Consider the following 26,496-nt stretch of genomic DNA (forward strand, 5'->3'; position numbering starts at 1 on the left):
CTTCTTTTTTTTTTTTTTTTGTAAAGCATACATGTCACTTAAGTGTTTGTGAGGAAGATTTTGTCATACAGATTGTATATAAAATAAAAAATGCTTACTTGGTTCTGATGCCACCCTGCCGCCCCCTTACAGTCCCCTTTTTCTTCACGGTCCCATGGTACCTCACCGTCACTCTGGATCTTTCCACCTCCCACTTTGGGAACCATTGATCTAAATGAACTCTTAAGACTCCTAGCTACACGTAGGTACTTCCTAAGATGAAGAAAAATGTTATGCTGAGTGTTTTTAGGTTGACTTCTCGTCCTAAAAACACTAGCGACTGAGCGGGGTCCTCTTTCCGGACCGGAAATAAAGCACCAACAAAGGAACAGGACATAAAAACTAGGCAGTATACCTTAACACATCTATTGCCTTAATTCTAAAACCGTTACAATATGATACAGAGTGATATTTGAGATACAGGATACAGGGACACAGAGTTAGGCTTTGATAGCACAGGTACAGTTGTACTTAACACACGATATGATGCAGGTATACCAATGTCTTTAGTTATATAGGTGTAGATGACCGTCTTTCATTTAAACCCAAAATATATATACAATAACAAGGGGAATACACAAGGTTAAGAGTCTGGGGGAGGAATATTACTATAATGAAGTCAGGGTGCGGATCACGACACTTGGTTCAGTTAACTAGTCGCGGCGACACTTTATACAGGTTTTTGGTTCTCCCGCGCACCCTGATTGTCATTCACAATTATGGGAAGTTCCTACTCGGGGCGGGTAATATTACTTTACTTATTATTATTGAATATTTCCACTCTATCGGACATGTGAGTCTGTTGGGTTAAATAACATTAGCCACTGGTTTTATATCGATCACACTCTGTCACTCTGTCACTGTTCACTGTTCCTCTTCTTCGGGTTTATTTAGGTCTAAGGGGACGTCACTGATTTACCCGTGTTTCCTGGGTTAATTCACTCTGTCACTGTTCGAGGGAGAGAACCTCAGGGGGACTCTACCTGTAACGGGCAACACACTACCCGCAGGGGAGTCACTGCCCGGGTCCGGGCCGTCGGTGAGTCTCAGGGAGGCCCTTCTGTCTGGGGGCCTCGACCTGAAGGGAGACCCTTACCTCAGGGTCTCATTGGTGGGGTGCAGGGAGGCCCGCCTGTCTGGGGGCCTCAACCTGAGAGGTGGCTCTCGGGGCTAGGGCCAAACAGCTGGAGGAGGCGGGCCTGGTGTCAGCGGCTCCGCGGGGTGAGGGGGTCGGGGTTACCCTCGCCTGTAGTCTGCTGGGCTCGCCTGGGGGTCCTGGGCCTGCAATTGTCTGCCAGGGGACGCGCCGTCAGGGTTGGACTGTGGCCTCGTCTCCTGCTGGTGCCTGTGGAAGACAGAGATCTCCCAGGAGTGGGAGGCAGGTCTGGTCTCTGACTTTGCCTCCACTCTGGTGCCACCTCTGGGGCAACTTTCCCGGGTGATGTTGAGCAGTTCCCGCAGGGGAACGCGGTAGATGGAGTGTGCACGGAGACCGTGTCCTCTCCTACATACAGGGAGGGAAGCACAGAGGTGCCACTCTCTCCTGGGTCTGTCACAGCCGTGGCTCCAGGTCTCTTTACCCTGGGACCCACTTTTCGCCGTCTACTAGGGCCTCCTGCCCTTGGAGTGGCGGAGGGTACTGGAACCTCGTGGCGCACTGAAGGTCCTCCTGCCCTGGATGTGGCGGAGGGTATTGACCCCTCGTGGCGCACTAAAGGGCCTCTTGCCCTAGACGTGGCGGAGGATACTGGAACCTCATGGCGCACTGAAGGGCCTCTTGCCCTAGATGTGGCGGAGGGCACTGACACCTCGTGGCGCACTAAAGGGCCTCTTGCCCTAGACGTGGCGGAGGATACTGGAACCTTGTGGCGCACTGAAGGGCCTCCTGCCCTTGAGGGGGTAACTATGGCCGTCACCAAAACGTTACTAGGGACTGAATCTTGTTCAGTCCCACCCCACTGCTGGCGATGGTTGTCCCGCCTGCAAGGTAGTTGCCGATCTTTGTTCACCTGGTGTCGGGGCAGTTGCGGGGAAAAGGGGCACAGGTCAGTAGTGGGCGGGTGACCCTCTTGCCCTGGGTCATTGGCCACCCCGTTGTCTCTTCCTGGGGTGGTTGTGGCCCGGTGGTAGGGTGGGGGGTGGCAGGGTGGGTGGTCCGGTGGCAGGCATTTTACCACCGTCATCGTTGAAAAAGTCACAAACTCGTGACTGCAGGTGGTAGGTGGTGGAGGTGGACATCTTGTGGGCCGGGGTGAGGTGTTGTAGGAGGTTTGCCCAGTGGTGGGATATGGTGTTTGGCTCCTGGTGGGGGTTGAAAGAGAGACGGATGGAGGATGGGTGGTTTCTCTTGCGTAGGAGGCGAAGCTGGGGTGTCCGTCGGATCTTGATGGGTGGCTGGTCGCAAGGTATCCAGTGGATTCGGGTGACCCTCATCGTGGTGGTTGTTGCCTGGTGAGAAGACAGTACCTGTATGCTGGAGAGTGATGGGGGGTAGGTGCTTTTATGGGGAATGGGTCTGTGGAAGGAGCATTTCACTTCAGGGAATTGGGATTTGGGAGGATTCCATCGTGCTTAGTGGAGAAGGAGGGTGATGGGGGAGGTGTTTGGGGGAGGGGGTTTGTGGTGGGGGATGGCGGGCTGGGCGTGCACTGGGGGGTGGTGTTGGAGTGTATCTGGATAGTGGGCGTGAGAGGCGACCAGATCTGGTAGTGGTGGTGGTGAGTGTGGATGTGGGTGGTGAGGGTGGTTGTGCATGTGGTGGTGGTGAGGACGTGCGGCTCTTGAGAGGTGAGGCGGGTGGCAGTGCGGTGTGGTGTGTATAATGGGCATGGTCGCGGGGGAGGGGGAGAGTGTTTGATGGGGTAGGTAGGGGAGCAGTGCGGGTGCAGGTGGCAGGGGGTTGAGAAGTGAGGTGTGAGGAGGTGGCGGCTTGAGGCGGCGGTGGTGAGGTAGGTGGTGGGGGCGACGTGGTGTGGGAGGTGGTAGGGGGATGGGTGGTAGAGAGGGTTGTGGGAGGCGGTGAGTGGGTGATGGTGCTGGGCGGAGGTGGTGATGGGGGCGGTGGGTGTGGTGAGTCGGGATCAGGTGTTATGGGGGGTGGTGTGGTTGTAGGTGAGGTGCTGGGTGGGGGTGAGAAGTAGTAGGAGTAGGAGTCTGGGGGGTAATTCTCGGAAATGTCTGTGTGGCCAGGTGTGCGGGAAGGGGTGCGGGGCGCACGGGTGTGGGGGTGGTCGTTGTTGGGTGGGTGGAAGGGTCGCATGTGGCGATTGCGATACGTGCGTTGTTGGCCTTGCTGATTTATGATTACTTGATAGGGGTTGGGGACTCGGGTTATGGTAAAGGGGCCGATGAATCGGGGTGAGATCTTATTTGGGGTAGGGAGTTCTGCCACAACAAAGGATTGGCCAGATTTGTAAGGGTTGGTGTGGTTGGTGTCGGGCGTAAGGTCCTGTTGTGTTTGTAGGCGGTGGAGGCAGCGTTTGAGGTGGTGGAGAGGGTCCATAGTGGAGGGCGGGGTGGGTGGCTGGAGGTGGTGGCGGAGGGGTAGGAGAAGCGGGGTTTCCCCAAAGACTCGCTCGTGTGGTGTTATGCTGTCTTCTCGTGGGTATGTGTTTAGGCCCCATTGTACTATCTTGACATGGGCAGGCCAATCTTCATTCCCTGTTTGCATGATGCGAGTGCGGACCTGATTGAGGAGGGAGCGATGACTTCTTTCACAGATGCTGTTGCCTTGGGGCCAGTAGGGGGATGAGTGGGAGATGTGGAACCCGAATATTTTTGCTAACTCTTGCCAGACTTTTCCTGTGAATTCTGGTGCATTGTCCTAGTGCAAGGCCTGGGGAATGCCAAAATATGGGAATACATGGTGAGTTAAAGCATCTGCGACGGATACTGCACTATGATCTTTTGCTGGGCATGCGATGATGAATTTGGAATAGACATCCACGAAGGTGATTATGTATTTATATCCTGTTTTGGGCGTGAGGGGGCCGACGATGTTGAGGGAAAGTAGTTGGCAGGGTTTCGTTGCTGTTATTTTTCCTGAGCGGCCTGGTGTGCAGGTGATGTCTTTCCCTAAAGCACAAGCGCGGCAGGATTGTATAATATTCTTGGCGATGGTGGAGGGGTTTGGTGTCCAATACATGTCACTGAAAACTTGGACGAGTTTCTTAGTGCCCAGGTGAATGCCATTGTTGGTGTGAAGGTGCAGCATGGTGTCATGGGCGGTGGTGGGGCTTAGGACAATGTGGCCGTTGGGGTCAAACAGGTGTTCCCCGTGCAGGTGCTGTTTGATGAAAGTGTTTGGCGGGATCCAGGTAGGGTGTTGCTTATCGTGCCTCATTTGGATAAGGTCCGGTTCTGCTGAGATGGTATTGATGGGTAATTGGGACAGGGCATCAGCGTTTGTGTGGAGCTTGCCTGGACGGTATGATATCTCAAAGTCATATTCCTTGAGAGCTTCTCACCATCATATGAGTTGGGCGTTGGTGGTGTTGGATTGGCGCAATCACTGTAGGGATTGGTAATCGGTAATGATAATCACATGGGTGCCTGAGATGTACGAGCGGAAGTAATCGAGCGACCAGATAATTCCCAGGCATTCACGTTTGGTGGCCGCGTAATTTCTCTCTGCAGGGTTTAAGGTGCGGCTGGGACAGGCGATGATATGTTCGTGGCCGTCTTGGACTTGGGCAAGGACCGCCCCTATGGCAAGGAGTGAGACGTCGGTATATAGACGGAAAGGCAGGTTGTAGTCTGGGAAGGTGACAACTGGGGCGGAGGTCAGTTTGGATTTGAGGGTGGTGAATGCATTCTTTCTGGGTTCTGCCCAGACGAAAGGTTCTCCTTTCTTGGAGAGGTCGTGCAAGGATTTTGCGATGTCTGCAAAACCTTTCACAAAACGCCGGTAATAGGAGGTTAAACCTAGGAAGGCTCTGGTTTCGTGCACATCACGGGGTAAGGGGGATGTCGGCGATTGCACGTAGCTTGTCGGGGTCGGGAGAGATGCCCTCTGCATTGATCAGGTGTCCAAGGAAGGAGACTCATCGTTCTGCTAAAACACATTTTGTGAGTTTTAGTTTGAGCCTGGCCTGGCGTATACGCTGGAATACCTGTTTGAGGCGGTGGAGGTGATCGGCCCAGGTGTGGCTGAAGACAATGACATCGTCTAGGTCAGCCAAACAGGTTTCCCAGGTGAGTCCGCTCAGAACAGATTCCATGAGGCGGGAGAATGTGCCAGGGGCATTGCAGAGTCCGAAGGGAAGGACGTTAAATTCATAGTGCTTCCCGTTTGATGTTGAGAAGGCGGTTTTGTGTTTGTCAACGGGGTGGACTGGGACTTGCCAATAGCCTGATTGCAGGTCTAGGGTAGAGAACCATGTCGATCTGTGGAGGGAGTCTAGAGAGTTGCCGATCCTGGGTAGTGGTGTGGCGTCTTTGATTGTAACATCGTTCACTCTGCGGTAATCGACGCAGAAACGCATGGTTCCGTCCTTTTTTCGCACAAGTACCACAGGTGAGGACCATGGGCTAGTGGAGTTTGAGATGACACCGGCATCGAGCATATCCTGGACCTCCCGGTCTTCTTCTGCCTGTTGTTTGGGGTTCTTTCGGCGTGATGGTTGGCGAATGGGAGGTCCTGTAGTATGAATCTCGTGGCTGAGATAGGTGGTGTGGCCAAGATCGGTCGGGCCGGCGGAGAATAGGTCCTGAAAGTCCAGGATAGTTGATGGAGGCTGTTTGATTGGGAAGGGGATAGATGTGATGGTAGGTTGGGGACGGTGGGGTGATTGGGGGGTGGTGCTGAGCATGGTTCTGCTTCTTCTGTATCGCCAGTTATAAGTCCTCGTGGCAGAGTTAAAGGTGTTGTGGCGAGGTTTGCAATACAGATTTGGTGGGCGTGGGGGGGAAGGAAAGTGGGGAAAACTAGGCAGGATGATAGGGGTCCGGTGGGTATGGATGGTGAGAAAAGGACTGATGTGCCTGAGGGTCTGGTGAGTGTCACCCAAGCTTCTTGGTGAGGTGGAATGGTAATGGTGGAACCAATAGTGGCAGGGAAAGAGGGAGAGGGGGTAGTTCGGGTGGAATGGGAGTTGGGGTTGGAGGGGGATGAAGTGAGGCATTGAGTGAGGCTGGGGTGGGGTTACATGTACAGGTGGGTTGGGGCCGGTGAGTGTTGTGGGGGGGGGTGTTGTTTTTCATTGTCCTTCGTTGTTGTTTTTTTTCCTTGTTGATGGATGCTTGGTTGGGGCGGGCTGGACTGAAGTGGAGGCGACACTGATGACAATCAATGGTCGCTTGGAGTTTCTGAAGGAGGTCCAGCCCAAGGTATCCATCATATTGATTACATGTCGAATCAAATATGATGAATGGGTGGTTGGTAGAGACTCGTTGATGAATGCTGATTTGTAGGGCCCAGGTTTCCCCACAGATGGGTAGGGGGCCATCCCCCGCATCTACGACTCGTGGTTGGCTGAAATGGGGAGTGGGCCAAATGCTGAGGTGTGGCGGGAGTAGAAATGGGAGTAGAGGCATGACCTGGCTGCTCCCGTATCCACCAGTATTCTTGCCTTGACCCCGTTTAGCCAAATTTGTTGTAGACTGGGGGTCTGTAGTTGTGTGAGGTGGCCCCCGCCACCGTGGGGAGGTGTGGGGGCGGGCCTAAAAATCCATCTGCTGAGGATGGGTGAGATCGTCGTGTTCGTCGTCGTCCAGTCCTGGGTAGAGCAGTGGCGGTGCGTCGTCTTCCTGGGCGTCATCGTCTAACGAGGAGACTTTTTTATGCCCCTGGTGGAGATTCCTGCGCCTGCTTGCCTTGAGTTGCTCCCTTATGTCGTGCAGGGGGCAGGTGCGACAGCAGGCCGTGAATTCCCAAGGGTTTATGGTAATTAGGTTGCCTTGTTCCCTGGGGTTTGGGCGCTTCTTTTGTGGGTAAGCCCTGGGCACTGTAGGAGGCGGCTCTGTAGGCGGCTGGTGAGGCAGCGGCTTAGGTTTTGGTGGAGGGTTGTGATTTGTGGAAAATCTTGTTACTGCGTGAAGGGGCTGTGGTGTGGGATGGGCGGCGAGGAGACGTCTGACGAGTTGCAGGTCCTGATCCATGTCCCCTGAGGAATCATAGATAGAGAAGTGCTCCCTGACTGTGCTAGGGAGAATCCTCAGCAGAGCATTGAATGTGTGAGTATCCCGAGTATTCATTTCTGTCTCGCGATAAGCGGCACTGATGAGGCGCCGAGCCTGGACGAAAGTGTCGTCTAGGTTACCATCGTAGGTGAGGGTGTCGAGCTGTGAGAGAGCGACAACTCTGCCCATGCAAGGCATAAAAGCCTGTTTCACAATTTGCGTGAACTGGTCCCATGTCAGTTCCGGAACTACTTTTGGTGCGACATTGGTCATTATTTTTCCCAGGTTAGGTAGTGTGACCGCAATTTTCTCCTTGTCCGAGTCAAACCCTATGTCTAAGAGGGGTTTAATCATATCTAAATATACATCAATGTCACATTGGTCCGGGTTGAATTTCGGCAATTGAATGTGCGGTTTGAATGCCATTGTGAAAGTTTCCTTTTTCATTCCTCCGTGCTTTTTCTCGGATCCAGAACCACCACTTGCCACCAGTGTTATGCTGAGTGTTTTTAGGTTGACTTCTCGTCCTTAAAACACTAGTGACTGAGCGGGGTCCTCTTTCCGGACCGGAAGTAAAGCACCAACAAAGGAACAGGAAATAAAAACTAGGCAGTATACCTTAACACATCTATTGCCTTAATTCTAAAACCGTTACAATATGATACAGAGTGATATTTGAGATACAGGATACAGGGACACAGAGTTAGGCTTTGAAAGCACAGGTACAGTTGTACTTAACACACGATATGATGCAGGTATACCAATGTCTTTAGTTATATGGGTGTAGATGACCGTCTTTCATTTAAGCCCAAAATATATATACTCACAATAACAAGGGGAATACACAAGGTTAAGAGTCTGGGGGAGGAATATTACTATAATGAAGTCAGGGTGCGGATCACGACACTCAGTTCAGTTAACTAGTCGCGGCGACACTTTACACAGGTTTTTGGTTCTCCCGCACACCCTGATCGTGATTCACAATTACGGGAAGTTCCTTTATTCGGGGTGGGTAATATTACTCTTCTTATTATTATTGAATATTTCCACTCTGTTGGACATGTGAGTCTGTTGGGTTAAATAACATTAGCCACTGGTTTTATATGGATCACACTCTGTCACTCTGTCACTGTTCACTGTTCCTCTTCTTCGGGTTTATTTAGGTCTAAGGGGGCGTCACTGATTTACCCGTGTTTCCTGGGTTAATTCACTCTGTCACTTCCGAGGGCGAGGACCTCAGGGGGATTCTACCTGTAATGGGCAACACACTACCCGCAGGGGAGTCACTGCCCAGGTCCGGGCCGTCGGTGAGTTGCAGGGAGGCCCTCCTGTCTGGAGGCCTCGACCTGAAGGAAGACCCTTTTCTCAGGGTCTCGTCGGTGGGGTGCAGGGAGGCCCGCCTGTCTGGGGGCCTCGACCTGAGAGGTGGCCCTCAGGGCTAGGGCCAAACAGCTGGAGGAGGCGGGCCTGGCATCGGCGGCTCCGCTGGGTGAGGGGGTCGAGGTTACCCTTGCCTGTAGTCTGCTGGGCTCGCCTGGGGGTCCTGGGGCTGCGATTGTCTGCCAGGGTTGGACTGCGGCCTCATCTCCTGCTGGTGTCTGCGGAAGACAGAGATCTCCCAGGAGTGGGAGGCAGGTCCGGTCTCGGACTTTGCCTCCACTCTGGTGACACCTCTGGGGCAACTTTCCCGGGTGGTGTCGAGCAGTTCCCGCAGGGGAATGCGGTAGGTGGAGTGTGCACAGAGACCGTGTCCTCTCCTACATACAGGGAGGGAAGCACAGAGGCGACTCTCTCTCCTGGGTCTGTCACAGCCGTGGCTCCAGGTCTCTTTACCCTGGGACCCACTTTTCGCTGTCTACTAGGGCCTCCTGCCCTTGGAGTGGCGGAGGGTACTGGAACCTCATGGCGCACTGAAGGTCCTCCTGCCCTGGATGTGGCGGAGGGTATTGACCTCTCGTGGTGCACTAAAGGGCCTCTTGCCCTAGACGTGGCGGAGGATACTGGAACTTCGTGGTGCACTGAAGGGCCTCTTGCCCTAGATGTGGCGGAGGGCACTGACACCTCGTGGTGCACTAAAGGGCCTCTTGCCCTAGACGTGGCGGAGGATACTGGAACCTCGTGGAGCACTGAAGGGCCTCCTGCTCTAGCTGTGGCGGAGGGTACTGACACCTCGTGGCACACTGAAGGGCCTCTTGCCCTAGACGTGGCGGAGGGTATGGACACCTCATAGCGCACTGATGGGCCTCCTGCCCTTGAGGGGGTAACTATGGCCGTCGCCAAAACGTTACCAGGGACTGAATCTTGTTCAGTCCCACCCCACTGCTGGCGATGGTTGTCCCGCCTGCAAGGTCGTTGCCGATCCTTGTTCACCTGGTGTCGGGGCAGTTGCGGGGAAAAGGGGCACAGGTCAGTAGTGGGCGGGTGACCCTCTTGCCCTGGGTCATTAGCCCCCCCGTTGTCTCTTCCTGGGGGAGTGGGGGGGTTGTGGCCCGGTGATGGGGTGGGGGGTGGCGGGGTGGGTGGTCCGGCGGCGGGCATTTTAAAAAACTTTTAATGACAGCCAGAATACAATAAAAAATGCAGCTCGTTAATGAAGTTAACTGCACAGGGGGCTAGGAACATATTTATATTCTCATCCTTTAATATACCTAGTAAATTATTGTGATTATTTTACACACACACACACACACACACGGCATCGTCGGAGGAAGACGTCCATTACCGGCTCTCCATACCAGCTCAACACGGCCAGAAGCATTACCTAAATAAGTATCTTTGAATGAGTCAAGCTCGGTACCAGGTTAGACTAAATAATTTTTCATTATTAAAAGGAAAAGAAATAATAAGTGTAAATAAGACTGGTTTAAACAACAAAGAACCACGATGCGTTGAGTCAGCTGGGTTTGTTTACCATACAACAGCAACACGTGGAAGTGTAAGTACATACTCTTCATTTAGTATTACAAAATGGATACATACTTCAGTAAAACAAATTTGGAAAAGAAAAGGGATAAAAGTAAAAAGCAAAATGATGATTTCTACCAAGAACTGGTTGAAGTGGAGACTCACAATAGACTGGTTGAACGTGTACACAAACTAGAAATGGCTTTCAAAAATGAAATTGATGAAATAAAGAAGCAAATGCACTTGCAAAGGGAAGAGATAGAAAAACTGGGAAGGGAGGCCAATAAGAAAGACACAACCATCAGTGAACTAACATTGGAATTGAATACGCTTAGGAAGAATGAGTGAAATGGGAAGTACAGTAGTTAATCACGAGAGTGTTATGGAAGAGTTAAAAAATGACACAGAGACAATTAGACAAGCAAGCAGTCTTATGGACCAGAGCAGTGATATTGAGGAGAAGATAACACAGGTGAATGAAGCTGTGCAAAGCTACAAAAATGATGTAGAAACCACGTATGCTGAAATGGTGAAAGTAAAGAAAGACTTAGAAACAAGGGTGGAGGAAAAAAAACATTAAAAAGGAAGTGAAAAGAATAATCCAAACAATCCAAAGTTAGTCAGAGATTCAGTAGAAATAAATAAATCAATAGTAATCACTGGTATAGAAGAGGAAGAAATTAAAAACAAAATCACTAGAGACAAAAAGGAGATGGCAAATGTAATGAGCTTACTGAAAGAAGTATCAGAGGAAATTTGTAGTAAAGGCAAAGAGGAACACAAAAGGTTAGGGAAATACGAGAAAAGCAAGACAAGACCTCTAAAGGTGACTTTCCAGAGTGTAAACACCGTGGAAGAGATACTAAAAAATGCAAAGAATCTTATGGAAAAAGAGGAGTTCAAAAATGTATGGATAAAAAGATGCCTAACACAAGAGGAACTGGAATTACTGAAAGAGAAAAAGGAGGAAGCAAAAACAAAAAATGAGGGAAGATTAGAAGAGGACAAGAAGAAATTTTTTTACAAAGTAATAGGATTGCAGGTACGAAAGTGGTACACAAACAGGATGGAAGAAAAAGGAGGAAGTTAACAGAACCACGTCATGATAGGTATATAAACAAGATGATAAAGTTGATGTACTCAAATGTGGATGGAATGGTATCTAAATTACTAGAGATGAATGATTATGTCAGAGAAAATGAACCACAAATAATATGCCTAACTGAGACAAAATTAACACCAAGGATATCCAATGACATACTAAACTTAGAGGAATACAATATATGGAGAAGAGACAGAAATTTAAAAAAAGGAGGAGGAATTATAATATTAACTAAGAAAAATCTAAAAGTCAAGGAAATAAACCTAGATATACCATCACAAGTAGAACTGATTGCAGTAGAGATCGACACATCTGAAGGTAAAGTAATTGTAGCCAATTTGTATATGCCACCCAGATCAAACACATGGGAAAGAGACGAATATGAGGACCTGGCAGAGAGTACAATTCAGAGTATAAGATCCTTGCTACATAAAATGGAAGAGAAATCGGAAAGAATTATACTAACTGGGGATTTCAATACAAATATAAATTGGAATACTCTAGATATAAATAGCCAAGAAAGCTGTTGGGACCAAAAGCTCCTGGATCTCGTACAAGAGTTTTTCTTAACGCAACATGTGAGGGAAACCACTAGAAAAAGAGGACTTGATGTACCTTCAGTGCTAGATCTAATATTTACTAGGCAAGAAAATGACATTGACAGTTTAATATATCACCCTCCACTTGGCAAAAGCGATCATGCAGTACTAAATTATAACTTCAGGATAGCATATGACATAGTAAACAGCAATGACAGTTACAAAAAGAGACTAAACTATAAAAAGGGAAATTATCAAGACCTAAAGAAGTATTTCTTAGGAGTTGATTGGGAAAATGAGCTTAGAGGACAAGATTTAAATGCTGTATATAAAAATTTTTGTGAATTTTATGAAATAGGAGTCCAGAAGTACATCCCACAGCACAAAAAAGCAGATAAGAAAATACAGAAATGGTTCAATACAGAATATAAAAAATCAAAAGAAAGAAGAGATTTGTTGTGGAATAGATACAGAAGACACAATAGTGAAAGGGCGTATAATAATTACAAACAGGCAAGAAACGTCTATACAAGAATAAGGAGGGAAGCCCAAAAACAGTTTGAGGAGGATATAATAAATAAAAGTAGTGATCAACCAAAGCTGTTTTACAGCTATATCAGAAGCAAAACCAAAGTAAAAGATACAATCCATCACGGACGAGGGAATCACTTATACACAAGAGAAAGATATTTGTGAAGCACTAATTAAGAATTTCCAATTAGTTTTTACAGAAGAAAAAAATTTTGAGAGGGACTATGTGGAACACGCATGTCCACACATACTACCAGATATACAAATAGCAGAAAAAGTAATACAGGAGGAGTTAAGTAGATTAGACAGAGGAAAAGCAAGTGGTCCTGATGAAATTTCATGTTGGGTGTTACGAGAATGTGCAAAGGAGTTAAGTAAACCATTATTTTTAATTTTCAAGAAATCCTTGAGTCAAGGGAAACTACCTGATATTTGGAAAAAAGCAAATATAGTCCCCTTATTCAAGAAAAGAAATAGACAAAATCCTCTCAACTACCGACCAGTATCACTGACCAGTGTCGTAAGCAAGGTATTAGAAAAACTTATAAGAAAAGCTTGGGTAAATCATCTAGAACACAGTATGATAACAGAAAGACAGTTTGGTTTCAGAAAAGGAAAATCATGTGTTACTAATCTGTTGAGCTACTATGACAGAGTAACAAACACAGTACAGGAAAGGGAAGGATGGGTGGACAGTATCTATTTAGATTTTAAGAAAGCTTTTGACACAGTACCACACCAAAGACTTTTATGGAAGCTGTACCATCAAGGAGGAATTCGAGGCAAACTGTTTTGTTGGATGCAAGACTTTCTCATAAAAAGAGAAATGAGGACAGTACTAAGAGGAAACTACTCATCATGGAAAGAAGTGACTAGTGGAGTACCACAGGGCTCGGTGCTGGCACCAATTATGTTTCTAGTGTACATAAATGATATAAACAGTAACACTGGAAATGAGAGCTATCTGAATATGTTTGCAGATGATGCAAAAATACAAAGGAGAATTACTAGCACAGACTCTTGTAGGGAGCTACAAGAAGAATTAAATAAACTTCATGAATGGAGTAGTACATGGCAAATGGAATTCAATGTGGACAAGTGTCATGTAATCAAGTTTGGTAAAAGTGGAAAAAGACCTGATTGGGATTATAAGTTAGGAAATAAAACCCTATACACATCAGAAAGAGAGAAAGACCTAGGTGTGATTATCAATAACAGACTATCTCCGGCTGACCACATCAGCGAGAAGGTACGGAACATGTATACACTGCTTGCAAAAATGAGAATAGCATTCACATACATAAATGAAGACATGCTAAGAAGGATAATAACATCATTCATTAAACCAACCCTGGAATATGCATCAGTAGTCTGGAGTCCTCATCTCAAAAAGCATATAGACAAGACTGAAAAAGTTCAAAGGGCCACTACAAGATGGATACCAAGCTTAAGGGACCTAAGCTACGAAGAAAGACTAAATAAACTGAATCTACCAACACTACAGGAGAGAAGGAAAAGAGGTGACATGATAATGCTATATAAGTGCATATCAGGAAAGGAGAAAATAGACATAAAAGATTACTTAACATATGGAGAAGCATCAGCAAGAGGACACTGCAAAAAACTGCATAAGAAGAGAGGGGATAAAGACGTAAGGAAATTCAGTTTCCCAAACAGAGCAATTGATCAATGGAATGCACTACCGAATGAAATAGTGTGTGCCAAAACAATTCACAAATTTAAGGATATGTACGATAAATATGGTTTAAGACACGGGACAGTACGAGCTTGACTCATTCCTGTAAAGATACAATTAGGTAAGAACATGTACCAAAACAGTGGCAATTACCTAAATTAGTATCTTTGAATGAGTCAAGCTCTGTACCAGGTTAGACTAAATGATTTTTCATTATTAAAACGTAAAGAAATAATAAGTTTAAATCAGACTGGTTCAAACAACAAACAAACACGATGCGTTGAGTCAGCTGAGTTTGTTTATACTACAGCAAACACGCGGAAAGTGTAAGTACATACTCTTCATTTAGAATTACAAAATGGATACATACTACAGTAAAACAAATTTGGAAAAGAAAAGGGATAAAAGTAAAAAGCAAAATGATGATTTCTACCAAGAACTGGTTGAAGTGGAGACTCACAATAGGCGGGTTGAACGTGTACACAAACTAGAAATGGCTTTCAAAAATGAAATTGATGAAATAAAGAAGCAAATGCACTTGCAAAAGGAAGAGATAGAAAAACTAGGAAAGGAGGCCAATAAGAAAGACACAACCATCAGTGAACTAACAGTGGAATTGAATACGCTTAGGAAGAAAGTGAGTGAAATGGGAAGTACACTAGTTAATCACGAGAGTGTTATGGAAGAGTTAAAAAATGACACAGAGACAATTAGACAAGTAATCAGTCTTATGGACCAGAGCAGTGATATTGAGGAGAAGATAACACAGGTGAATGAAGCTGTGCAAAGCTACAAAAATGATGTAGAAACCACGTATGCTGAAATGGTGAAAGTAAAGAAAGACTTAGAAACAAGGGTGGAGGAAAAAAGCATTAAAAAGGAAGTGAAAAGAATAATCCAAAACAATCCAAAGTTAGTCAGAGATTCAGTAGAAATAAATAAATCAATAGTAATCACTGGTATAGAAGAGGAAGAAATTAAAAACAAGATCACTAGAGACAAAAAGGAGATGGCAAATGTAATGAGGTTACTGAAAGAAGTATCAGAGGAAATCTGTAGTAAAGACATAGAGGAACACAAAAGGTTAGGGAAATATGAGAAAAGCAAGACAAGACCTCTAAAGGTGACTTTCCAGAGTGTAAACACTGTGGAAGAGATACTAAAAAATGCAAAGAATCTTATGGAAAAAGAGGAGTTCAAAAATGTATGGATAAAAAGATGCCTAACACAAGAGGAACTGGAATTACTGAAAGAGAAAAGGGAGGAAGCCAAAACAAAAAATGAGGGAAGATCAGAAGAGGACAAGAAGAAATTTTTTTACAAAGTAATAGGATTGCAGGTACGAAAGTGGTACATAAACAGGATGGAAGAAAAAGGAGGAAGTTAGTAGAACAATGTCATGACAAGTATATAAACAAGATGATAAAGTTGATGTACTCAAATGTGGATGGAATGGTATCTAAATTACTAGAGATGAATGATTATGTCAGAGAAAATGAACCACAAATAATATGCCTAACTGAGACAAAATTAACACCAAGGATATCCAATGACATACTAAACTTAGAGGAATACAATATATGGAGAAGAGACAGAAATTTAAAAAAAGGAGGAGGAATTATAATATTAACTAAGAAAAATCTAAAAATCAAGGAAATAAACCTAGATATACCATCACAAGTAGAACTGATTGCAGTAGAGATCGACACATCTGAAGGTAAAGTAATTGTAGCCAATTTGTATATGCCACCCAGATCAAACACATGGGAAAGAGACGAATATGAGGACCTGGCAGAGAGTACAATTCAAAGTATAAGATCCTTGCTACATAAAATGGAAGAGAAATCGGAAAGAATTATACTAACTGGGGACTTCAATACAAATATAAATTAGAATACTCTAGATATAAATAGCCAAGAAAGCTGTTGGGACCAAAAGCTCCTGGATCTCGTACAAGAGTTTTTCTTAACGCAACATGTGAGGGAAACCACTAGAAAAAGAGGACTTGATGTACCTTCAGTGCTAGATCTAATATTTACTAGGCAAGAAAATGACATTGACAGTTTAATATATCACCCTCCACTCGGCAAAAGCGATCATGCAGTACTAAATTATAACTTCAGGATAGCATATGACATAGTAAACAGCAATGACAGTTACAAAAAGAGACTAAACTATAAAAAGGGAAATTGTCAAGACCTAAAGAAGTATTTCTTAGAAGTTGATTGGGAAAATGAGCTTAGAGGACAAGATTTAAATGCTGTATACAAAAAATTCTGTGAATTTTATGAAATAGGAGTCCAGAAGTACATCCCACAGCACAAAGAAGCAGATAAAAAAATACAGAAATGGTTCAATACAGAATGTAAAAAATCAAAAGAAAGAAGAGATTTGTTGTGAAATAGATACAGAAGACACAATAATGAGAGGGCGTATAATAATTACAAACAGGCAAGAAACGACTATACAAGAATAAGGAGGGAAGCCCAAAAACAGTTTGAGGAGGATATAATAAATAAAAGTAGTGATCAACCAAAGCTGTTTTACAGCTATATCAGAAGCAAAACCAAAGTAAAAGATATAATACAGTCCATTACGGACGAGGGAATCACTTATACACAAGAGATAGATATTTGTGAAGCACTTAATAAGAATTTCCAATTAGTTTTTACAGAAGAAAAAAATTTTGAGAGGGACTATGTGGAACACGCATGTCCACACATACTACCAGATATACAAATAGCGGAAAAAGTAATACAGGAGGAGTTAAGTAGATTAGACAGGGGAAAAGCAAGTGGTCCTGATGAAATTTCATGTTGGGTGTTACGAGAATGTGCAAAGGAGTTAAGTAAACCATTATTTTTAATTTTCAAGAAATCCTTGAGTCAAGGGAAACTACCTGTTATTTGGAAAAAAGCAAATATAGTCCCCTTATTCAAGAAAAGAAATAGACAAAATCATCTCAACTACCGACCATTATCACTGACCAGTGTTGTAAGCAAGGTATTAGAAAAACTTATAAGAGAAGCTTGGGTAAATCATCTAGAAGAACACAGTATGATAACAGAAAGACAGTTTGGTTTCAGAAAAGGAAAATCATGTGTTACTAATCTGTTGAGCTACTATGACAGAGTAACAAACACAATCCAGGAAAGGGAAGGATGGGTGGACAGTATCTATTTAGATTTCAAGAAAGCTTTTGACACAGTACCACACCAAAGACTTTTATGGAAGCTGTACCATCAAGGAGGAATTCGAGGCAAACTGTTTTGTTGGATGCAAGACTTTCTCATAAAAAGAGAAATGAGGACAGTACTAAGAGGAAACTACTCATCATGGAAAGAAGTGACTAGTGGAGTACCACAGGGTTCGGTGCTGGCACCAATCATGTTTCTAGTGTACATAAATGATATAAACAGTAACACTGGAAATGAGAGCTATCTGAATATGTTTGCAGATGATGCAAAAATACAAAGGAGAATTACTAGCACAGACTCTTGTAGGGAGCTACAAGAAGAATTAAATAAACTTCATGAATGGAGTAGTACATGGCAAATGGAATTCAATGTGGACAAGTGTCATGTAATCAAGTTTGGTAAAAGTGGAAAAAGACCTGATTGGGATTATAAGTTAGGAAATAAAACCCTATACACATCAGAAAGAGAGAAAGACCTAGGTGTGATTATCAATAACAGACTATCTCCGGCTGACCATATCAGCGAGAAGGTACGGAACATGTATACACTGCTTGCAAAAATGAGAATAGCATTCACATACATAAATGAAGACATGCTAAGAAGGATAATAACGTCATTCATTAGACCAACCCTGGAATATGCATCAATAGTCTGGAGTCCTCATCTCAAAAAGCATATAGACAAGATTGAAAAAGTTCAAAGGGCCGCTACAAGATGGATACCAAGCTTAAGGGACCTAAGCTACGAAGAAAGACTAAATAAACTGAATCTGCCAACACTACAGGAGAGAAGGAAAAGAGGTGACATGATAATGCTATATAAGTGCATATCAGGAAGGAGAAAATAGACATAAATGATTACTTAACATATGGAGAAGCATCAGCAAGAGGACACCGCAAAAAACTGCATAAGAAGAGAGGTGATAAAGACGTAAGGAAATTCAGTTTCCCAAACAGAGCAATTGATCAATGGAATTCACTACCGAATGAAATAGTGTGTGCCAAAACAATTTACAAATTTAAGGATATGTACGATAAATATGGTTTAAGACACGGGACAGTACGAGCTTGACTCATTCCTGTAAAGATACAATTAGGTAAGAATAAGAATTAGGTAAGAACACACACACACACACACACACACGATATATTTCACTCAAACCTTACTGAGGCTAAATACAAATTATTTTCAAATTCACGGTGTTAACCTTATATTTTTTTCATTAATTGTAGTTGATTTGGAGGCCCCCTCAGAAAGCTTGGGGGGGGAGCGCTCCTCGCTGTCCCCCCCAATGACGCCCCTGAGTGAAGAGTGCAATGGCAGTGTTTTAGTGACTGGAATATCAGGCAGTTTATTATCCAAGAGAACATAAATACAAGGCCTAGTAATGTGTGATAATTGTAATTTGGGCAAACAGTGACATAGGAGAGTAAGAAGAGAGATCTAATAAGAGTGCAGTGATTTCAGTGAAGAACAGACTCGGCCTTCATAGTGTAATTCCTCTGCACTGCAAGACCAGTGAAATACTTGCCCAGCCTAAACACAGTTTATATTCCCCTCCATGTGACAGTGATCTATTCCCCTGCCCGAAATACTACAAACACTATTTATTGTGCCATCCACTTGCTATCCTGAACTATTGTCTAAATAGTATCCTGTGTGATACTACGGTACTAGTACATGACTTATAATTACCCAGATTCCTGATGTTGTGACATCTACCTGTTCCACATACAGAATCTGTCAATACACGGGTAAGGTTGTTGCCTTGAGTTTTTGTGTCCTGTCTCTCTCTTATTTGTCTAAGCTCCGGTCTAGAAAGGGAACCCAGCTGCACACTAGGCGTTCAAAGGACGGGAAGCTGACCCTTAAACACCTAGCATAACATTATAATATATATATATATATATATATATATATATATATATATATATATATATATATATAGATATAGATAGATAGATATAGATATAGATATCATCAACATCAACATCATCATCCTTTGAGGTCCACTGGAGGACCGGCCTATCCCTACCGAAGCAGGGACGATAAAGCCAATGTATCTCTACCCAGTGACTTAGGCTGTCTGGTAGAGATTGTATGTAGGGTTGGAAGTGCTTGTTAGTGTAGTTTTAGTGTTGCAGTGGCTTTGGATGTGTGTGTAGTCTGTGAACCAAGTGTAATCGGCCCACCTTAAGCCGATTGGGTGCAAGCATACTAGTATGCGACACTGGTTCAACCACAGCACCCCTTGTGTCCGCCAAAGGAGCAAGTGGCTAGGTGAACGCTTCCCAAAGTTTTTACAACTCTGGCGGGAGGCCAACCCGCGCTCACCAGCGTGCGATATATATATATATATATATATATATTTCATAAAGCCAAAAGTTTGCATTGCGGGGGGGCGGACCATGGCTTTCAGCGGAGGCGTGCGGTATTTTGACTGTTCACATATGGCAACCCTACCCTGTGGCCCGGTAATCCTGCTTGCCACAGTCCTCCATGTGCTAATACTCACCGTCCATATTGAACACATACCATGTCGGTCTCATTCAGAATTTGTGTAATGACATTAAAGTTAGGTGTTTTACATGTAGTTGTGTCTTGTGGAAGATTAGTAAAGTTTGCTTAAACATCTGTGTCCTTTCGGACACCAGTCAGCTTTTCCAACACCTGACAACCATCATTTCCCTCAGTCACTTTTTTTTTTTATTATTATTATTATTATTGTTTACTTCTATATAATGACTTCCTTGAGGTACTCGAATATCATCCTTAATCACCGTCAGCATCATTCCGACTTTTTTTTTTCCAACTTTTGGGATGGGTGAGAGACGATCCAGGAAGCAAATTAAGCAAAGGAAGTGAAAACACACAAAAAAAGTGTTAATGGTGTGTGAATGGGCCATACACTCATTCGCACACCATTCAAGCGCCCGGAGCCAGGCTGCAACTCACAAGTCTAACCATTTATACATATTTCTAGGGCATTTTTGTTCGTGGGTGCCCTACACATACACTGCCAGACGAAGGTATTCCATCGACTCTCAAGTTAGAAAGACTAGGGAGTGCCATACCCATGTCAAATACTCTTCCGTACGTAATTCATCCAAACAACTCTAATTCACGTCAATTTTTGATCTCATCAACTTCTATAAGTAGCTTTCTTAGGCTCATTTACCATGTCTATCCAATATCTCGGCCTGCCCACAACGCCTTCTGCCACCGAAGTCAGTTACATATCCTCGCGATCCAGAAAAAAGTATCCAAGCCTTGTCAATGCCGTGGCCAGGAAACCATGAATGGTCTGGTGTTCGGACACAGCTCTAAACTCCCTCCATCCATTCCCAACCTCAACAGTCTTCCTTGATCTCTTGATCAAGAGGTAGATCACTCCTCTGCTTCGCGGTATGAAGCGCGCGCGCACACGCGCACACACACACACACACACACACACACACACACACACACACACACACACACACACTCTCTAGATATAATCTTCCTTGATCTCTTGATCAAGAGGTAGATCACTCCTCTGCGCGCGCGCACACACACACACACACACACACACACACACACACACACACACACACACACACACACACACTCTCTCTCTCTCTCTCTAGATATAAATAGCCAAGAAAGCTGTTGGGACCAAAAGCTCCTGGATCTCGTACAAGAGTTTTTCTTAACGCAACATGTGAGGGAAACCACCAGAAAAAGAGGATTTGATGTACCTTCAGTGCTAGATCTAATATTTACAAGGCAAGAAAATGATATTGACAGTTTAATATATCACCCTCCACTCGGCAAAAGCGACCATGCAGTACTAAATTATAACTTCAGGATAGCATATGACATAGTAAATAGCAATGATAGTTACAAAAAGACCCTAAACTATAAAAAGGGAAATTAACAAGACCTAAAGAAGTATTTCTTAGAAGTTGATTGGGAAAATGAGCTTAGAGGACAAGATTTAAATGCTGTATATAAAAAATTTTGTGAATTTTATGAAATAGGAGTCCAGAAGTACATCCCACTGCACGAAGAAGCAGATAAGAAAATACAGAAATGGTTCAATACAGAATGTAAAAAATCAAAAGAAAGAAGAGATTTGTTGTGGAATAGATACAGAAGACACAATAGTGAAAGGGCGTATAATAATTACAAACAAGCAAGAAACGACTATACAAGAATAAGGAGGGAAGCCCAAAAACAGTTTGAGGAGGATATAATAAATAAAAGTAGTGATCAACCAAAGCTGTTTTACAGCTATATCAGAAGCAAAACAAAGTAAAAGATATAATACAATCCATTACGGACGAGGGAATCACTTATACACAAGAGAAAGATATTTGTGAAGCACTAAATAAGAATTTCCAATTAGTTTTTACAGAAGAAAAAAATTTTGAGAGGGACTATGTGGAACGCATGTCCACACATACTACCAGATATACAAATAGCAGAAAAAGTAATAAAGGAGGAGTTAAGTAGATTAGACAAAGGAAAAGCAAGTAGTCCTGATGAGATTTCATGTTGGGTATTACGAGAATGTGCAAAGGAGTTATGTAAACCATTATTTTTAATTTTCAAGAAATCCTTGAGTCAAGGTAAGCTACCTGATATTTTGAAAAAAGCAAATATTGTCCCCTTATTCAAGAAAGGAAATAGACAAAATCCACTCAACTACCGACCAGTATCACTGACCAGTGTTGTAAGCAAGGTATTAGAAAAACTCATAAGAAAAGCTTGGGTAGATCATCTAGAAGAAGACAGTTTGGTTTCAGAAAAGGAAAATCATGTGTTACTAATCTGTTGAGCTACTATGACAGAGTAACAAACACAATCCAGGAAAGGGAAGGATGGGTGGACAGTATCTATTTAGGTTTCAAGAAAGCTTTTGACACAGTACCTCACCAAAGACTTTTATGGAAACTGTACCATCAAGGAGGAATTCGAGGCAAACTGTTTTGTTGGATGCAAGACTTTCTCATAAAAAGAGAAATGAGGACAGTACTAAGAGGAAACTACTCATCATGGAAAGAAGTGACTAGTGGAGTACCACAGGGTTCAGTGCTGGCACCAATTATGTTTTTAGTGTATATAAATGATATATACAGGAACACTGGAAATGAGAGCTATCTGAATATGTTTGCAGATGATGCAAAAATACAAAGGAGAATTACTAACACAGACTCTTGTAAAGAGCTACAAGAAGAATTAAATAAACTTCATGAATGGAGTAGTACATGGCAAATGGAATTCAATGTGGACAAGTGTCATGTAATCAAGTTTGGTAAAAGTGGAAAAAGACCTGATTGGGATTATAAGTTAGGAAATAAAACCCTATACACATCAGAATGAGAGAAAGACCTAGGTGTGATTATCAATAACAGACTATCTTCGGCTGACCACATCAGCGAGAAGGTACGGAACATGTATACACTGCTTGCAAAAATGAGAATAGCATTCACATACATAAATGAAGACATGCTAAGAAGGATAATAACATCATTCATTAGACCAACCCTGGAATATGCATCAGTAGTCTGGAATCCTCACCTCAAAAAGCACATAGACAAGATTGAAAAATTTCAAAGGGCCGCTACAAGATGGATACCAAGCTTAAGGGACCTAAGCTACGAAGAAAGACTAAATAAACTGAATCTACCAACACTACAGGAGAGAAGGAAAAGAGGTGACATGATAATGCTATATAAATGCATATCAGGAAAGGAGAAAATAGACATAAATGATTACTTAACATATGGAGAAGCATCAGCAAGAGGACACTGCAAAAAATTGCAAAAGAAGAGAGGTGATAAAGACGTAAGGAAATTCAGTTTCCCAAACAGAGCAATTGATCAATGGAATGCACTACCGAATGAAATAGTGTGTGGCAAAACAATTCACAAATTTAAGGATATGTACGATAAATATGGTTTAAGACACGGGACAGTACGAGCTTGACTCATTCCTGTAAAGATACAATTAGGTAAGAACAAGAACACACACACACACACACACACACACCTAAACTTCCAATCAGTGTTTACAAAAGAAATTAATTTTGAAAGAGATGATATGGAACATGCATGCGCATACGTTTTACCAGAAACACAAATATCAGAACATGAAGTACAGGAAGAGTTAAGTAAATTAGACAAAGAAAAAGCAAATGGCCCTGACAAAATTTCATGTTGGGTGCTAAATGAATGTGCAGAAGAGTTAAGCAGACCAGTGCATTTAATATTCAAGGAATCTTTAGGTCAAGGTAAACTACCTGATATTTGGAAGAAAGCGAACATTGTTCCCCTATTCAGGAAAGGGAATAGACAGAAACCACTCAACTACCGACCAGTATCACTGACCAGTGTTGTAATATACTAGAAAAGCTGATAAGAAAAGTTTGGGTAAAGCATCTAGAAGAACACAGTATGATAACAGAAAGGCAATTTGGTTTTAGGAAGGGAAAATCATGTGTTACTAATCTGTTAAGGTACTGTGATAGAGTTACAGAAACAGTACACAAAAGAGAAGGATGGGTGGTCAGTATCTATTTAGATTTCAAGAAAGAATTTGACAAAGTACCACACCAAAGACTTTTATGGAAGCTGTACCATCAAGGAGGTATCCAAGGCAATCTGTACTGTTGGATGCAAGATTTTCTCAGAAAGAGGGCAATGAGAACAATATTAAGGGGAAATTACTCATCATGGAGGGAAGTGACTAGAAGAGTTCCACAGCGCTCAGTGCTGGCACAAACCATGCAGAGAGCTACAAGAATTAAATAAACTTCATGAATAGAGCAATAAATGCCAAATGGAATTTAATGTGGACAAGTGTCATGTAATTAAGTTTGGTAAAAGTGAGAAAAGACCAGATTGGGATTATAGGTTAGGAAGATCAACCCTACACATATCAGAAAGGGAGAAGGACCTAGGAGTGATTATCAGTAACAGACTATCTCCGGCTGACCACATCAGTGAGAAGGTACGGAACATTCACATACATAAATGAAGATATGCAGAGAAAGATAACATCATTCATCAGACCAACCCCCGAGTATGCAGAAGCAGTCTGGACTCCTCATCTCAAAAAACACATAGATAAAATTGAAAAAGTACAAAGAGCAGCTAAAAGATGAGTATCAAGCTTAAGGGATCTAAGCTGCGAAGAAAGACTAGAAAAAATGAATCTACCAACATTACAGGATAGAAGGAAAAGAGGAGATATCATTATGCAACAGTATATACATCCATCTCAGGGAAAGAGAAAATAGATATCAATGAATATATAACTTACGGAGAAGCATCAGCAAGAGGACACTGCAGAAAACTACATAAAATGAGAGGCGATAAAGACGTAAGGAAGTTCAGTTTCCCAAATAGGGCAATTGACCAGTGGAATGCACTACCGAATGAAATAGTGTGTGCCAAAACTATTCACAGATTTAAGGATATGTATGATAAAAACGGTTTAATACATGGGACAGTACGAACTTGACACATTCCTGTAAAGAATTAGGTAAGAACACACACACACACACACACACACACACACACACACACACACACACACACAAATGTGTGATAAAATATGGAATGAAGACAGGTCATTACGAGCTTGACTCATCCCTGTTAAAAAATAACACCTGCTCTATCTTCGAGAACTGGGTGTATTAATGTGGTTCAGTAAATAAAAATATCTGTGTAACGGGTGAGGCGTGTTCTACCCTAACCTTAATAAAACGATCAGCTAGTAGCAAGAATAAAATAGCAGTTTACATCATGAATGAACTATTTCGAGTGTTTGTCTGCTAGTATGTTTTCATATGCTTTATGTCTTCCTGTCCGGGAGAGTCGTATTTTCACTTCAGCTGACTAAAATCATCTGGCAGCAACAATACTGCAGTATCAATTAGTGTCAACTGATAATTCCAGTTAATAAGTCGGAAACTGCCTCCCTTTCGTTCTGTTTATTTTACCTGCTTCTTTTTCTTTCACGTCTTCATCTACAAAAAGAGTTTATTCTCATTTATGCTGAATAATATTGCTCTTCTTATTTCAGAAGTGAAATAGCAATCAGTGTGAAATAATGACTGTCGAGTGACTGTCTTTCTCATTTTCCGTGTGCCCAGTTGCCTATCACGTTTTCCTCTACAAGAATGGTCTGTTATCAGTTAATCTGAATAACGTTATATGGTAAAATCAAGAATATAATATAAATAAGTCAACATGAATCGATAATTCAAAATCTGTGTCTGTTTGTTTGTCTGTCTCTCTGTCTTATTTAGGAGGCAATTTCCAAACATGCATGTATAGCCTTTTGCCCTTAGCAAGAATAAATTAACAATTATTCATAACCTCAAATGGCGTTTGTCTGTCTGTCCATTTCCTTACGAGAATAGTTTATATTCAACCTGGCTTACTAAATGTGTTTGTTGATGTTAAGTATAAACTAACAACACTGACGAATCTCTCTAAGGCAAATGCCTGTCTTTCCGATGATTGGTTTTTCTGTTTCTCTGAGAATTATTTCTGCTCAACATGATTCTCTCTCAGACAGAATTCCAAACAAACATGAAAGGTAAGAAAAATATTACACTGTTTTACATTTGAAGCCAATACGAGTACAGTATAGCTCTCATTCCGTTTTTCATCACGCTCGTGTATTATGTTACTGTGCAGTCAGAATATTTTCAAAGGATTTACGTTATACAGATGCTACAACACATTCTGAGCATCGTTAACCTGTTTCAAACCGCGAAGTAAAGGAGTCTGCTACCCATCGGTTAAGCGGGGTGGTGGTAGTTTGGGATGGAAGGAGGGAGGGAGGGAGGGACCAACCTGGCAGACGGGCAAGGGGAATGACAAAATTAGTCTCTCAATCATTATATCACATCTGATTGCTATTTCACTTCTAAAAACTGGCGATTTTATTCAGTATAAATGAGAATAAACTCTTTCTGTAGATGGAGACGTGAAAGAAAAAGAAGCAGGTAAAATAAACAGAACGAAGGTGAGGCAGTTCCCGATTTATCATTTCACATTAACTGGAATTATCAGTTGACACTAATTGATACTGCAGTATTGTTGCTGCCAGATGATTTTAGTCAGCTGAAGTGATAATAAGACTCTCCCGGCCAGGAAGAAGTAAAGCATATTAAGACATACTAACAGACAAACAGTCTCCAAACATTTCATTCATGAAGTAAACTATTATTTTATTCTTGATACTGGCTGATCGTTTTATTAAGTTTAGGGCAAAACACGCCTCACCCGTTACACAGATATTTTTACTTACTGAATTACATTAATTAATACACCCACACTCTCGACGATAGAGGTGTTTTTAACAGGAATGAGT

The sequence above is a fragment of the Coenobita brevimanus genome, chromosome 71, assembly GCF_032717465.1.
Source record: "Coenobita brevimanus isolate Jiangsu-jjx chromosome 71, ASM3271746v2, whole genome shotgun sequence".
NCBI classification, from domain to species: domain Eukaryota; kingdom Metazoa; phylum Arthropoda; class Malacostraca; order Decapoda; family Coenobitidae; genus Coenobita; species Coenobita brevimanus.